Here is a 16,465-nt window from a genome sequence, read left to right as displayed (position 1 = left end):
GAATGAGCGAGGGATCCGCCAGGGACTGACTGCAATGGACAGCTGAGAGAGAAGGGTCTGACTGCCAGGGTAAGCTAAATGAGCGAGGGGTCTGACTGCCAGGGTAAGCTGAATGAGCGAGGGGTCTGACTGCCAGGGTAAGCTGAGAGAGAAGGGTCTTACTGCCAGGGTAAGCTGAATGAGCGAGGGGTCTGACTACCAGGGTAAGCTGAATGAGCGAGGGATGTGACTGCCGGGGTAAGCTGAATGAGCGAGGGGTCTGACTGCCGGGGTAAGCTGAATGAGCGAGGGGTCTGACTGCTGGGGTAAGCTGAATGAGCGAGGGGTTTGACTGCTGGGGAGAGGTGGGCGAGGGGGTCTGACTGCTGGGGAGAGGTGAGCGAGGGGTCTGACTGCCGGGGTAAGCTGAATGAGCGAGGGGTCTGACTGCTGGGGAGAGGTGAGCGAGGGGTCTGACTGCCGGGGTAAGCTGAATGAGCGAGGGGTCTGACTGCTGGGGAGAGGTGAGCGAGGGGTCTGACTGCCGGGGTAAGCTGAATGAGCGAGGGGTTTGACTGCTGGGGAGAGGTGGGCAAGGGGGTCTGACTGCTGGGGAGAGGTGAGCGAGGGGTCTGACTGCTGGGGAGAGGTGAGCATGGGAGGGGTCTGACTGCTGGGGAGAGGTGAGCATGGGAGGGGTCTGACTGCTGGGGAGAGGTGAGCATGGGAGGGGTCTGACTGCTGGGGAGAGGTGAGCATGGGAGGGGTCTGACTGCTGGGGAGAGGTGAGCATGGGAGGGGTCTGACTGCTGGGGAGAGGTGAGCATGGGAGGGGTCTGACTGCTGGGGAGAGGTGAGCATGGGAGGGGTCTGACTGCTGGGGAGAGGTGAGCATGGGAGGGGTCTGACTGCTGGGGAGAGGTGAGCATGGGAGGGGTCTGACTGCTGGGGAGAGGTGAGCGAGGGGGTCTGACTGCTGGGGAGAGGTGAGCATGCGAGGGGTCTGACTGCCGGGGAGAGGTGAGCATGGGAGGGGTCTGACTGCCGGGGAGAGGTGAGCATGGGAGGGGTCTGACTGCCGGGGAGAGGTGAGCATGGGAGGGGTCTGACTGCTGGGGAGAGGTGAGCGAGGGGGTCTGACTGCTGGGGAGAGGTGAGCATGCGAGGGGTCTGACTGCTGGGGAGAGGTGAGCATGGGAGGGGTCTGACTGCCGGGGAGAGGTGAGCATGGGAGGGGTCTGACTGCCGGGGAGAGGTGAGCATGGGAGGGGTCTGACTGCCGGGGAGAGGTGAGCATGCGAGGGGTCTGACTGCCGGGGAGAGGTGAGCATGGGAGGGGTCTGACTGCTGGGGAGAGGTGAGCATGGGAGGGGTCTGACTGCTGGGGAGAGGTGAGCATGGGAGGGGTCTGACTGCTGGGGAGAGGTGAGCATGGGAGGGGTCTGACTGCTGGGGAGAGGTGAGCATGGGAGGGGTCTGACTGCTGGGGAGAGGTGAGCATGGGAGGGGTCTGACTGCTGGGGAGAGGTGAGTATGGGAGGGATCTGACTGCCGGGGAAAGCTTACTGGTATTCAGCGGCCTCTTCACCTCAGTATTCAGCAGAGCGCGGCCCCTGTGGCTATTTCTGGTATTGCAGATAATACAGTTTTATGCACTGGAGAGTCTGGATCTTTGGTAACTGGAGGCCACGAGGACTCCAGGTCTACAGCTCGGACCTTTTTGGCCTCTGCATACATTTGAAATAAACACCAGGTAAACGTTGTGGAAATACTATACTATGGAGACCGTATTATAGCAGTGCATTGTAGTGGTTTCCAGTTGTTGGGAAATTATAACCATCATATCCTGACAGCCACGGGTATAACGTCAGCTCCCCCACCCCTTCCCCTAAGAAGTCACCAGTCATGTGGAAGATGCTGTGATAGAACATTTATTAGTAGAAAAGACAAAGCTTAGTCTATGATAATCTACAGAGGACAGTGATGACCCCCAACCTCACACAGGATAAGACCCCAGATTATTGGTCAGCCCTGGGCATCAGTGGGATGGACAGGAGGTGGCAACTGTATTAGCACTGACATGGCCTCCTCAGTGGACTGGGTTATGGAGAAGTGGTGTAGAGAAGACGCTTGGTGCGGACAGTCAGCCCGTAGCTCTATAAGTCATGGCTGTGGCTCAATTTTAGGTCCGTACAACTGATCTGCCTCAAAGGTTGCATTGGCGTCTTTGGCAAGAACCTGTACCACGACCTTCTCTAGAACTGCTGCATATGGACGATCTAAATGTCTGGCGATGTGGTCAACTCCAGTGATGTCACATCCATACATATCCTACTAAAACGAGCAAGTGCCCCTCCGAAGGGGAGAAATTTGAAAAGGACACAGGCATTACACTTATTGGCAGGAAATCTACAGAAGTCTCAGGGTCTCGATACATATTCTTTGTGGTGTTGGATGTGTCTAGAAGCTTCTCACTGAGGGACCTGGTGGCTCATAGACCTTGTGTTATTCTCAGATGTGACCACACTTGCACCAGCTGGGGTCAGGTCCTAGCATGATGGGAAGATTAGGAGGTCAATGGTGGCAGTTCCCCAGCTGTGGTCAGGTCCTAGCATGATGGGAAGATTAGGCGGTCAATGGTGGCAGTTCCCCAGCTGGGGTCAGGTCCTAGCGTGATGGGAAGATTAGGAGGTCAATGGTGGCAGTTCCCCAGCTGGGGTCAGGTCCTAGCATGATGGGAAGATTAGGAGGTCAATGGTGGCAGTTCCCCAGCTGTGGTCAGGTCCTAGCATGATGGGAAGATTAGGCGGTCAATGGTGTCAGTTCCCCAGCTGTGGTCAGGTCCTAGCATGATGGGAAGAACAGAAGGTCAATGGTGGCAGTTCCCCAGCTGTGGTCAGGTTCTAGCGTGATGGAAAGATCAGGAGGTCAATGGTGGCAGTTCCCCAGCGAGGGTCAGGTCCTAGCGTGATGGGAAGATCAGGAGGTCAATGGTGGCCACTTTCCAGCTGTAGTGAATGGTGTTTGCTGATGTAAACATTATGGTCAGGGATCCCAACTGGAGGTTATGTCGCCTCTGTGCAGGAGTCAGACATGGAGGCATGAGGTACACATGAGATGGGGGTGAGGTTCTTGAAGGCTCATTTTCCAGCTACAGGAGAGAACGATTTAGTAAATACCAGGATACATATATATATATATATATATAGGTGCATCGTAGTATGCATCAGTGTTTTATATAGGGTTGAGCTGTAATACCAGACATGACCACAGGGACGATGAAATCTGATGGATCTCATGACTGAGCTCTTCACCTTCCATGTCTGGAGATTGGTCAGCCTGGGGCCAGCCATGTGTATCTACAGTGCTGGACAAAAGTATTGGCACCCTTGCAATTCTGTCAGATAATACTCAATTTCTTCCAGAAAGTGATTTCAATCACAAATGCTTTGGTAAAAAACACATAAAGAATTGTCAAAAAGCCAAATTGGATATAATTCCACACCAACCATAAAAAGTGGGTGGACAAAAGTATTGGCACCCTTCAAAAATCCTGTGATGCTTTTGTAATTTGTGTAATTCCCGGCAGCTGTCACTTACCTGTGGCACATAACAGGTGGTGCCAATAACTACATCACACCTGCAGCCAGTGGAAATGGATTATAGTTGTGGCAACCTCTGTCCTCTGTCTGTGTGACCACATGGAGCACGGAGAAAAGAAAGAAGACCAAAGAACTGTCTGAGGATACGAAAAGCTAAATTGTGAGGAAGCAGGTTAAGGCTACTAGTCCATCTCTAAAGACCTTAATGTTCCTGTGTCCACTGTGCGCAATGTCATCAAGAAGTGTAAAGCCAATGGCACTGTGGCTAACCTCCCTAGATGCGGGCACTGCGGCTCACCTCCCGAGATGCGGGCACTGCGGCTAACCTCCCTAGATGCGGGCACTGCGGCTCACCTCCCTAGATGCGGGCACTGCGGCTCACCTCCCTAGATGCGGGTGCTGCGGCTCACCTCCCTAGATGCGGGCGCTGCGGCTCACCTCCCTAGATGCGGGCGCTGCGGCTCACCTCCCGAGATGCGGGCGCTGCGGCTCACCTCCCGAGATGCGGGCGCTGCGGCTCACCTCCCGAGATGCGGGCGCTGCGGCTAACCTCCCGAGATGCGGGCACTGCGGCTAACCTCCCTAGATGCGGGCACTGCGGCTAACCTCCCGAGATGTGGCCGAAAAGAAACATTGACGAGATTTCAACGAAAGATTGTGCGTATGGAGGCTAAAGTACCTTGACTAACATCCAAACAAGTTCTAGCTGCCCTGCAGTCCAAGGATACAACAGTGTCAACCCGTACTATCCATCAGCGTCTGAATGAGAAGGGACTTTATGGTAGGAGACCCAGGAAGACCCCACTTCTGACCCAGAGACAGAAAAAAGCCAGGCTAGAGTTTGCCAAAAACTTACCTGAGAAAGCCAAAAACTTTTTGGAAGAATGTTCTCTGGTCAGATGAGAGAAAAGTGGAGCTTATTGGGAAAAGGCATCAACATAGAGTTTACAGGAAGAAAAGAGGCCTTCAAAGAAAAGAACCCGGTCCCTACAGTCAGACATGGCGGAGGTTCTCTGATGGTTTGGGGTGGCTTTGCTGCCTCTGGCACTGGACTGCTTGACCGTGTGCATGGCATTATGAAGTCTGAAGACCACCAACACATTGTGCAGCATAATGTGGGGCCCAGTGTGAGAAAGCTGGGTCTCCCTCAGAGGTCAGGGGTCTCCCTCAGAGGTCATGGCTTTTCTAGCAGGACAATGACCCAAAACACACTTCAAAAAGCCCTAGAAATGGCGGTGAGAGAAAGCACTGGACACTTGTAAAGTGGCAGCAATGAGTCCAGACCTGAATCCCATAGACACCTGTAGAGAGATCTCACAATGGCCGTTTGGAGAAGGCGCCTTCAAATCTCAGGGACCGCCAGCAATTTGCCAAAGAAGAACGGTGTAAGATCCCAGCCGAGCATTGTAAGAAACTCATTGATGGTTCCCAGAAGCTGCAGTTATTTTGTCTAAATGTTGTGCTACCAAGTATTAGGCTGAGGGCGCCAATACTTCTGTACGGCCCATTTTTGGAGTTTTGTGTAAAATGATCAATGATTTGACTTTTTTTCTTTTCTGTTTTTTTATTGCAAGCAAAAATGAATATCTTATTACCAAAGCATCTGTAATTGCAGTCATTTTCTGGAAGAAACTGCGTATTATCTGACAGAATTGCAGGGGGGCCAATACTTTTGGCCAGCACTGTATAGGAGAATTACAGCATCAGTGTTTTATATAGAAGTATATACAATGTAAGGTTGAGCTGTAATACCAGAGTCAAGCACAGGAACGATGAGATCTGATGACTGAGCTCCATGTCTGGACATTGGTCAGGCTGGGGCAGATATATTAGGGGGCAGGTGCCTATGATCGCTGGCGCCTGCAGTGGTCCTCCATGGTGGAGGAGTGAGTGTTACCTGGCAATGTGAAGGCTTCCTCCGACTCTGCATCCTGATCTGGAAAGAAAATAGAGGTTAGTAGATCTGGAGTAGTGACCTGCACCATGTGTCACCTCCCTATGGGTCTTACTTTCTTTGGACTCCACAGACTCTGCCGGGATGTCGAGGACGGGACCTTGGAGAGAGGAGAATAGAGTGTGAAGGTAACCAGGAAAGGTCATCCATGGGCAGAGGGGATCTCAACGCTCACTGTCAGGGAAAAGGAACATTCACACCCAGAAGCTTTCCTGACCTGGTCCCCACAGAGCTGAGGGTTAATATAAACCATCCAATATAGACAGGGAGGTTATAGTTAATACAATGATTATATCACAAACAGAAGATTGTGCCCCTATTAATATTTCCCCTCTTATTACCTTATATACCAGGCAGGTTACATTCTGTTATTGTACATTTACCAACCACATCTGCTGGAAGTTTGTTCTAAACATCTACTACTCTTTCAGTAAAGTTATATTTTCTCCTGTTGCTTTTAATCTTTCCCCCAACTAACCTCTCACTGTCTCCTCTTCTTTTTGAGTTCAGTTTTATTTTATCTCCTCATTCTTAGACGGTAGTTATTACTTTCTACAATGATGTGTGTTATATGAGAATAGTGCCACCAAGTGTAAAAAATGTGCTAATGCAGAAGAGCCAGATGCGGTGAAGGCCACGGTCACACGAAGCAGCTAGGAGGCAGCTATCACCAGAAATCTAATGCCAATAAGATTAGATAAGAGTAGACCAACAATAAAGAAGAGTTCCCACCATCGTAAAGCATCAGTGCTGGAGGACTGTAGCCTGGAAAGTGGAAGAGGAGCAGGGTGACCGTTGGTGACAAGGCCACATCTTCTGGCACCAAAATTTAGAGACTATATTAAAGCAAGATTGACCCACATCCACTTGTGATGGCCAGGAGCAGCAGGAGACCATGACGTGGGAAAGATACCAAGGAGGGAACCACAGTCTCTTGAGATACAGAAGAACAACAGATCCCGAAAAAATATAGAAGAAAAGATACATAGCAGAACCACAGACGCCGGAGACACAGAAGAACTGCTGACATTAAAAAGATACAGAGGAGAACCACAGACGCCGGAGACACAGAAGAACCACTGACGCCAGAGACACAGAAGAACTGTTGACGCCAAAAAGATACAGAGGAGAACCACAGATGCCGGAGACACAGAAGAACCTCTGACATTAAAAAGATACAGAGGAGAACCACAGACGCCGGAGACACAGAAGAACTGTTGACGCCAAAAAGATACAGAGGAGAACCACAGATGCCGGAGACACAGAAGAACCTCTGACATTAAAAAGATACAGAGAAGAACCACAGATGCCGGAGACACAGAAAAACCTCTGACATTAAAAAGATACAGAGGAGAACCACAGACGCCGGAGACACAGAAGAACCACTGACGCCAGAGACACAGAAGAACTGTTGACGCCAAAAAGATACAGAGGAGAACCACAGACGCCGGAGACACAGAAGAACCGCTGACGCCGAAAAGATACAGAGGAGAACCACAGATGCCGGAGACACAGAAGAACCACTGACGCCAAAGACACAGAAGAACCTCTGACATTAAAAAGATACAGAGGAGAACCACAGACGCCGGAGACACAGAAGAACTGCTGACACCAAAAAGATACAGAGGAGAACCACAGATGCCGGAGACACAGAAGAACCTCTGACATTGAAAAGTTACAGAGGAGAACCACAGACGCTGGAGACACAGAAAAACCTCTGACATTGAAAAGTTACAGAGGAGAACCACAGACGCTGGAGACACAGAAAAACCTCTGACGCAAAAAGATACAGAGGAGAACCACTGATACCGAAAAGATACAGAGAAGAACCACAGATGCCGGAGACACAGAAGAACTGTTGACGCCAAAAAGATACAGAGGAGAACCACAGACGCCGGAGACACAGAAGAACCGCTGACGCCGAAAAGATACAGAGGAGAACCACAGATGCCGGAGACACAGAAGAACCGCTGACGCCGAAAAGATACAGAGGAGAACCACAGACGCTGGAGACACAGAAGAACCGCTGACGCCGAAAAGATACAGAGGAGAACCACAGATGCCGGAGACACAGAAGAACCGCTGACACCGAAAAGATACAGAGAACCACAGATGCCGGAGACACAGAAGAACCACTAACGCCGAAGTGATACAGAGCAAAACCTCAAACAGCGAAAAGACAGAAGACAACCACAGACACCAAAAAAAAATACAGACGATAACCTTAAATGCCGAAAAGATACAGAGCAGAACCACAGACGCCAAAAAAAATACAGAAGATAGCGTGCAACCTGCATAGTGTGAACAAGTGTGAGTGGAGTGCTGGCTATTTGTTTGCTTTTTGTGTCACATGTACTAAAGACATTGAGGTGAATATCAAGAGACTGAGGGGGCCACAGGTGGGAAAAAGAAGCTAAACCACATCTGCACTTTAGAAAACCCCAGACAGGCAAGGCACACTGAGGAGAACCACAAGCGCGGCAAAGCCACAGAGGAACACCACAGACGGGAAGGACACACAGAAGAGCCAGATGCTCCCGAAGACTAGACACTTGAAAAACACTGACTAGAGTACATGAGAAGGTCCACAAATGCCATAAAGTGGCCCAGGATGTCCACAGATGCCATAAAGAGGCCCAGGAGGTCCACAGATGCCATAAAGGGGCCCAGGAGGTCCACAGATGCCATAAAGGGGCCCAGGAGGTCCATAGATGCCATAAAGGAGCCCAGGAGGTCAAAAGATGCCATAAAGGGGCACAGGAGAAGGTCCACAGATACCATAAAGGGGCCCAGGAGGAGGTCTACAGATGCCATAAAGGGGCCCAGGAGGAGGTCTACAGATGCCATAAAAACAAAGGACAAGCCCCCCAGATACATAACCCCATCTACAGAGGAGACCAGCTACTAAACAATGTGGGATTGATAGAAGATGAGTGGTGGGTAACAACGAAGATGAAGACCACCAGTCTCCCACGCTATCTTTTCGTCCTCACCTCCTTGCATGGTTTCCACATTTATGCTGTCATTGTTCTCGCTGTTGACGGACTCGCTGTTGCTGTTGGATGATGCACTTTCGGCAGCCCCATCTGTCTGCAGCCTCTGGCCTCCCTGGAAACTAACAGGATCCTCTGTAGAAAATAAAAGTTAGATCTGCCATGGACTCTGTTCTTCAGCTGCAACTACTCTATCACAGGGTCGCCAATGTAAATTCTTGGATAGTCCGTAAAGATAGGACAATCCCTTGCGGTGCCCATGAATACAAACATGGCTGAAGCTGCAAACTTCCCGTTAAAAAAAATAAAAATCTGAATTTTGATACGTATTTTTTTAAAGGGTTAATAGGAATTGGACAAGTGCTACACAATTCTACTTACCTGCAGGAGGCGCCGTTGTCTCGCTCGTTGTAGATTCCGCTACAAGAAGAGACAAGAAGGAAGAATCTGTATTCTTTACGAGAGTAGTAAGCAACCATTAAGAACCAAGTATTGCAACCCCCGTCCCAGCATGACCACCCCCAATGTTAGGGGCTGTTCCATTATATCACTCCCAGGACCAGCCCCAACCACGCAGACCCCCCGTCTACCGTCCATGCACATGGCAATACGTGTCAGTGACATTGTTGTCTCACTTTGTTGTGGGGCGTCTGTTATTTCCTCATTCTCTGAAAAGAAGAAGAAGAAGGTAAATGGAAAAAATCCAAAAAAATCCCATTGGAGAAACCACTGATGGATGATGTGGATGCCCAGAGTTGGCAACCAGGAGCTTCCATACCCTCCCAGCCAGTGACCCAATTCACTATAGAGACGCTTTACCCTGATAGGGTCTTCACTACAGAAAATCAGTACCCATCGTAACCAAGAACCCCATCTGCTGCCGACATGGCTGGTCAGAACTGATGGATACAAGGATATTGGGCTGCCGGTATCAATGTCCTTACAGGTAAGCATAGGCAACCAATGTGCTGTATGGCAGGAGACTCTGGGACATTGGGGTCTCAGTCCTGCTCACCCTCATGGCCTCAGCTCTGTTTACGTCAGGACAATAATTACAGTTCATTCACTCCCATTAATGAAGATCAGATGAGTGAGACTGGCGTCCACCTCTACATACTGGAATGGTCTCCAAAGTTCCATCACTGGGTGCGTCCTATCCACCCTGTGACTGTAGTGTCCGGCTTACCTGCAATGGAGCTCTCTATAGGTGGCGTCGTGTCCACAACAGTCACAGCTTCCTCTACAGAAAATACAAGGAGACAATGGTAAAACACCGGGCTGAGAGATCTGAGGACTGCTCTAGTGACGGAAGATACTAGCACTGGGCAATGGGTCCGGGCTACAGTGGGATCTAGCAGAACTGTCCTGGGTAACAGCAGGTGGGCCCATGGAATCATCCCCTTTGAGGACCAAGGTTTCCGCAATGTCTGTCACCCCAAGTATGACATCTCTAAGATTGGGACACTATGACAAGTATTCTGGCCAACCCTCAAGCTGCACAAAACAGGTGCCGATCCACGTGGATCAGGATCATCAACTTTACAGTCATCAGTAATGAAAAAAATAACCCTAAACACAGGCCCCTCACCAACAATAGAGTGAGACCCCTGTACTGTCCACATCATGAGGGGCAGTCACGGTGGGTCATAGCCTGGTGCCCCAGGGGGATCCTCTAACCCCCAAGGGGCACCACCTCACAGGGTTCATACACAAGGAATAAGATAATGGGATCCCACCCAGATAACACCCCCCCAGACTAATGTGCCCCCACAATCCAGACTCACCCTGAGCGGCCACGATGGAGAGGAGCAGAAGAGCGGCCAAAAACAGCAAAGCAATCCTACGGAGAGAAGAGCCCCATGTGGGAACGCTCATAGAAGCCCAAAACATTACAGAGGTCAATATACAGTAAGAAAGGAAGCAGCCTCTATATCATGTGTGAGAGGACGGGCGGGGCAGGTGAGAGGACGGGCGGGGCAGACGGGAGGCTCATCAGGTGAGAGGACTGACGGGGCAGACGGGAGGCTCAGCAGGTGAGAGGACTGACGGGGCAGACGGGAGGCCCAGCAGGTGAGAGGACGGGCGGGGCATACAGGAGGCTCAGCATGTGAAAGGACAGACGGGGCAGACGGGAGGCCCAGCAGGTGAGAGGACAGACGGGGCAGACGGGAGGCTCATCAGGTGAGAGGACGGGCGGGGCAGATGGGAGGCTCAGCAGTTGAGAGGACGGGCGGGGCAGACTGGAGGCTCATCAGGTGAGAGGACAGACTGGAGGGTCAGCAGGTGAGAGGACTGACGGGGCATACAGGAGGCTGAGCAGGTGAGAAGACGGACGGGGCAGACAGGAGGCTCAGCAGGTGAGAGGACAGACGGGAGGCTCAGCAGGTGAGAAGACGGACGGGGCAGACGGGAGGCTCAGCAGTTGAGAGGCCAGGCAGACAGGAGGCTCAGCAGGTGAGAGGACGGACGGTGCAGACGGGAGGCTCAGCAGTTGAGAGGCCAGGCAGACGGGAGGCTCAGCAGGTGAGAGGAGGGACGGGGCAGACGGGAGGCTCAGCAGGTGAGAGGAGGGACGGGGCAGACGGGAGGCTCAGCAGGTGAGAGGACGGACGGGGCAGACAGGAGGCTCAGCAGGTGAGAGGACAGACGGGGCATACAGGAGGCTCAGCAGGTGAGAGGACAGACAGGAGGTTTAGCAGGTGAGAGGACAGACGGGGCAGACGGGAGGCTCAGCAGGTGAGAGGATGGACGGGGTATACAGGAGGCTCAGCAGGTGAGAGGCCAGGCAGATGAGAGGCTCAGCAAGTGAGAGGCCAGGCAGACGGGAGGCTCAGCAGGTGAGAGGACTGACGGGACATACAGGAGGAGATAAGGGGCAGACTGGAGGCTCAGCAGGTGAGACGACTGACGAGCAGACGGGAGGCTCAGCAGGTGAGAGGACAGACAGGAGACTCAGCAGGTGAGGAGAGACGGGGCAGATGGGAGGCTCAGCAGGTGAGAGGACAGACGGGAGGCTCAGCAGGTGAGGAGAGACGGGGCAGATGGGAGGCTCAGCAGGTGAGGAGAGACGGGGCAGACGGGAGGCTCAGCAGGTGAGAGGACTGACGGGGCAGACGGGAGGCTCAGCAGGTGAGGAGAGACGGGGCAGATGGGAGGCTCAGCAGGTGAGAGGACAGACGGGAGGCTCAGCAGGTGAGGAGAGACGGGGCAGATGGGAGGCTCAGCAGGTGAGAGGACAGACGGGAGGCTCAGCAGGTGAGGAGATAAGGGGCAGACGGGAGGCTCAGCAGGTGAGAGGACTGACGGGACATACAGGAGGAGATAAGGGGCAGACGGGAGGCTCAGCAGGTGAGACGACTGACGAGTAGACGGGAGGCTCAGCAGGTGAGAGGACGGACGGGGCAGACGGGAGGCTCAGCAGGTGAGAGGACTGACGGGGCAGACGGGAGGCTCAGCAGGTGAGAGGACGGGCGGGGCATACAGGAGGCTCAGCAGGTGAGAGGACGGGCGGGACATACAGGAGGAGATAAGGGACAGACGGGAGGCTCAGCAGGTGAGAGGACTGACGGGGCAGACGGGAGGCTCAGCAGGTGAGAGGACGGGCGGGACATACAGGAGGAGATAAGGGACAGACGGGAGGCTCAGCAGGTGAGAGGACGGGCGGGGCAGTTGGGAGGCTCAGCAGGTGAGAGGACAGACGGGGCAGACGAGAGGCTCAGCAGGTGAGAGGACGGGCGGGGCAGTTGGGAGGCTCAGCAGGTGAGAGGACAGACGGGGCAGACGAGAGGCTCAGCAGGTGAGAGGACGGGCGGGGCAGTTGGGAGGCTCAGCAGGTGAGAGGACGGACGGGGCAGACGAGAGGCTCAGCAGGTGAGAGGACAGATGGGGTATACAGGAGGCTCAGCAGGTGAGAGGACAGATGGGGTATACAGGAGGCTCAGCAGGTGAGAGGACAGACGGGGTATACAGGAGGCTCAGCAGGTGAGAGGACTGACGGGGAAGACGGGAGGCTCAGCAGGTGAGAGGACGGAGGGGAGAGACGGGAGGCTCAGCAGGTGAGAGGACAGATGGGGTATACAGGAGGCTCAGCAGGTGAGAGGACGGAGGGGAGAGACGGGAGGCTCAGCAGGTGAGAGGACAGATGGGGTATACAGGAGGCTCAGCAGGTGAGAGGAGATAAGGGGCAGACGGGAGGCTCAGCAGGTGAGAGGACAGATGGGGCAGACGGGAGGCCCAGCAGGTGAGAGGACGGACGGGAGAGACGGGAGGCTCAGCAGGTGAGAGGACGGGCGGGAGAGACGGGAGGCTCAGCAGGTGAGAGGACAGGAGGTGCGTACCTGGTGAGGGTCTTCATTGTGCAGTGTCTGTGGTGAGGATCTGTATGAGGAGACCACCCAGAGGTTACTGGATATACAGGGGACGCCCCGCACTCCTGCAGCCAATAACTACACAGCCCAGCGGTCAGCCGCCCACTACTGCCCCCACCGTGCACACCTGTTAACCCTGAAGCTGCCAGAGCTGGAACTCCAGGTGTCTCCTCATATAAACCTAATGCAGAATGATCATTTATCAAGTGACATTCAATGTTTTTGTGATGCTGACGATGATGAGTGACGATGATGAGTGATGATAATGACTGATGCTGACGATGATGAGTGATGATGACGAGTGATGATGAGTGATGATAAAGAGTGATGATAATGAGTGATGCTGACAATGATGAGTGATGATAATGACTGACGCTGACGATGATGAGTGATGATGATGAGTGATGATGACTGATGCTGACGATGATGAGTGATGATGAGTGATGATAATGACTGATGCTGACGATGATGAGTGATGATGACGAGTGATGCTGACGATGATGAGTGATGATAATGAGTGATGCTGACGATGATGAGTGATGATAATGACTGATGCTGACGATGATGAGTGATGATAATGACTGATGCTGACGATGATGAGTGATGATAATGACTGATGCTGACAATGATGAGTGATGATGATGAGTGATGATGACTGATGCTGACGATGATGAGTGATGATGGGTGATGATAATGACTGATGCTGACGATGATGAGTGATGATAATGACTGATGCTGACGATGATGAGTGATGATGACGATGATGAGTGATGATAATGAGTGATGCTGACGATGATGAGTGATGCTGACGATGATGAGTGATGATAATGACTGACGCTGACGATGATGAGTGATGATGATGAGTGATGATAATGACTGATGATGATGAGTGATGATAATGACTGATGCTGACGATGATGAGTGATGATAATGACTGATGCTGACGATGATGAGTGATGATAATGACTGATGCTGACGATGATGAGTGATGATGATGAGTGATGATAATGACTGATGCTGACGATGATGAGTGATGAGTGATGATGACGAGTGATGCTGACGATGATGAGTGATGATAATGACTGATGCTGACGATGACGAGTGATGACGAGTGATGATAATGACTGATGCTGACGATGATGAGTGATGATGACGAGTGATGATGGAAAGTGATGATGATTAGTGATGCTGATGATGACGAATGATGATGAGATGATGATGTTGAGTGATGATGCTGACGATGATGAGTGATGATGATGATGACAATGAGTGATGCTGACGATGATGAGTGATGATAATGACTGATGCTGAAGATGATGAGTGATGATAATGACTGATGCTGACGATGATGAGTGATGATAATGACTGATGCTGACGATGACGAGTGATGATGAGTGATGATAATGACTGATGCTGACGATGATGAGTGATAATGACGAGTGATGATGGAAAGTGATGATGATTAGTGATGCTGATGATGACGAATGATGATGAGATGATGATGTTGAGTGATGATGCTGACGATGATGAGTGATGATGATGATGAGTGATGATGATGACTATGATGAGTGATGATGATGATGATGACTATGATGAGTGATGATGATGACTATGATGAGTGATGTGTATGGCCGGGCTGGGGGAGGATAATGCTGCGTTTACACGGAACGATTATCGTGCGAATTTGCACGATAATGATCGAATTTGAACGATAATCGTACGTGTAAACACAGCGAACAATCAAGCGACGAGCGAGAAATCGTTCATTTTGATCTTTGAACATGTTCTCAAATCGTTGTTGGTCGTTCGCAAAAAATTAGCCGATCGTTCCGTGTAAACATTCGTTCGCTGATTTAACCTATGTGTGAGATAGGATTAAGCGATCGCAAAACGAATTTCAGTACAATATATCGTACCGTCTTAACGCTGATCATTATGGAAAAAAAATCGTTACTCCGACATCGTTAATCGTGCGATCGGGCGAATTATCGTTTGGTGTAAACGCAGCATCAGACACTGCGCCTCCCAATGTACATCAGATCATCCAACACCATGTGACTGACAAGTATCACATCAGGGGCTTAGATACATCGGTCACAGGCAGAAGGCTGTACACAGGATAAGCTTAGATACAGCAGCTGAATGGACAGCATAACAGGATAAGCTTAGATACACAGGCCGGCAAGATGGTTAGATACACTGCTTCAACACACAGTATCATGGGATAGGATTAGATACATCAGCTCCGAAGACAGTATCACACATTGTAGGATTAGATACACGACTCAGCAGACTGTATCACACATGATAGCATTAGATACACACCTCAAAAGACAGTATTACACATTGTAGGATTAGATACACAGCTCGGCAGACAGTATCACACATTGTAGGATTAGATACATCAGCTCCGGAGACAGTATCACACATTGTAGGATTAGATACACGACTCAGCAGACTGTATCACACGATAGCATTAGATACACACCTCAAAAGACAGTATTACACATTGTAGGATTAGATACACAGCTCGGCAGGCAGTATCACACATTGTAGGATTAGATACATCAGCTCCGGAGACAGTATCACACATTGTAGGATTAGATACACGACTCAGCAGACTGTATCACACATGATAGCATTAGATACACACCTCAAAAGACAGTATTACACATTGTAGGATTAGATACACACCTCAGCAGACAGTATCACACATTGTAGGATTAGATACTCAGCTCGTTAGGCAGTAACACACATTGTAGGATTAGATACAAAGACAGTATCACACATTATAGGATTAGATACAGCAGTTCAGCACATAGTATCACAAATTGTAGGATTAGATACACAGACAGCATCACACATTATAGGATTAGATACAGCAGCTCCGCACATAGTTTCACGCATTGTGTATCTAAACCTACGATGTGTGATACTGTCTGTGTATCTAATCCTACAATGTGTGATACTATGTGCTGAGCTGCTGTATCTAATCCTATAATGTGTGATACTGTCTTTGTATCTAATCCTACAATGTGTGATACTGTCTGTGTATCTAATCCTACAGACAGTATCACACATTGTAGGATTAGATACACAGCTCGGCAGGCAGTATCACACATTGTAGGATTAGATACAGCAGTCAGGCCCAGTTCTTGGATATAGTCCATGAGGTTGGAGCCCCCCCTTAGGCGGCAGGGAGGGGGTGATAGTGGGGGTCCCTCCCATACACCCTGTGATTTATGATGAATGGACAATAGTCTCCTGTGTGGTGTCACCTGCAGGACTGACCCTGAGCTCAGATACCTGCGGATACACCCATCACTGCTGGAGCATGGATCAGATAGCAGGGGGCGGGGCTGTGACTACCACATGGCTGATCATATCTATTATATCACTGATTCATACAGGGGGCGGGGCCGTGACTACTACTCTACTGTTACCTCACCTGTACACAAAACCTGGATAACGTACCATGAATTCTATTATTTATGCTAAAGGAGGAAGAAGGGAAAGGGGGGACATGATGGAAACCTTTATATATGTTACAGGGGGAAGAAGGGAAAGGAG

This window comes from Dendropsophus ebraccatus, chromosome 2 (assembly GCF_027789765.1).
Source record: "Dendropsophus ebraccatus isolate aDenEbr1 chromosome 2, aDenEbr1.pat, whole genome shotgun sequence".
Lineage (NCBI taxonomy): Eukaryota > Metazoa > Chordata > Amphibia > Anura > Hylidae > Dendropsophus > Dendropsophus ebraccatus.
Note: the sequence above shows the minus strand (reverse complement) of the source record.